At 40.9% G+C, this 927-nt stretch overlaps 1 non-coding gene across 1 annotated transcript; it reads right to left on the bottom strand.

The window, feature by feature from the left end:
• Positions 1-207: 207 nt before the first annotated feature.
• On the bottom strand, positions 208-315 carry LOC148564037 (small nucleolar RNA R71). Its single transcript, XR_015885373.1, has one exon. It is a non-coding gene; the product is annotated as a small nucleolar RNA R71 (small nucleolar RNA).
• Positions 316-927: the final 612 nt, after the last annotated feature.

Genomic DNA, 927 nt, shown 5'->3' with positions numbered 1-927 from the left:
CAGTTCTTAACTGAATTCTTGCAGATCTATGATACTTTTAAGACCAATCGGGTTGATCCCGAGGTCTACAGGCTTATGCTTTTCCCGTTTGCTGTAAGAGACAAAGCTAGAGTATGGTTGGACTCTCAACCTAAAGATAGCCTGAACTCTTGGGATAAGCTGGTCACGACTTTCTTAGCCAAGTTCTTTCCTCCTCAAAAGCTTAGTAAGCTTAGAGTGGATGTTCAAACCTTCAAACAAAAGGAAGGTGAAGCCCTCTATGAAGCTTGGGAGAGATACAAGGAACTGACCAAAAAGTGTCCTTCTGACATGCTTTCAGAATGGACCATCTTGGATATATTCTATGATGGTCTGTTCTAGCTATCAAAGATGTCACTGGACCACTCTGTAGGTGGATCCATTCACCTAAAGAAAACGCCTACAGAAGCTCAAGAGCTCATTGACATGGTTGCAAATAACCAGTTTATGTACACTTCTGAAAGGAATCCTGTGAATAATGGGACGCCTATGAGGAAGGGAGTTCTTGAAATTGATACTCTGAATGCCATATTGGCTCAAAATAAAATATTGACTCAGCAAGTCAATATGATTTCTCAGAGTCTGAATGGATTGAAGGAATCATCCAACAGTACTAAAGAGGCATCTTCTGAAGAAGAAGCTTATGATCCTGAGAACCCTGCAATAGCAGGAGTGAATTACATGGGTGAACCCTATGGAAACACCTATAATCCCTCATGGAGAAATTATCCTAATTTCTCATGGAAGGATCAACAAAAGCCTCAACAAGGCTTTAACAATGGTGGAAGAAACATGTTTAGCAATAGCAAGCCTTTTCCATCATCCACTCAGCAAAAGACAGAGAGTTCTGAGCAGAATCCATCTAGCTTAGCAAACATAGCCTCTGATCTATCTAAGGCCACTTTAAGT

The sequence above is a fragment of the Arachis ipaensis genome, chromosome B5, assembly GCF_059453495.1.
Source record: "Arachis ipaensis isolate K30076 ecotype BB chromosome B5, ASM5945349v1, whole genome shotgun sequence".
In the NCBI taxonomy this organism is placed as follows: Eukaryota; Viridiplantae; Streptophyta; class Magnoliopsida; order Fabales; family Fabaceae; genus Arachis; species Arachis ipaensis.
Note: the sequence above shows the minus strand (reverse complement) of the source record. Positions and strands in the feature narration are given on the sequence as shown.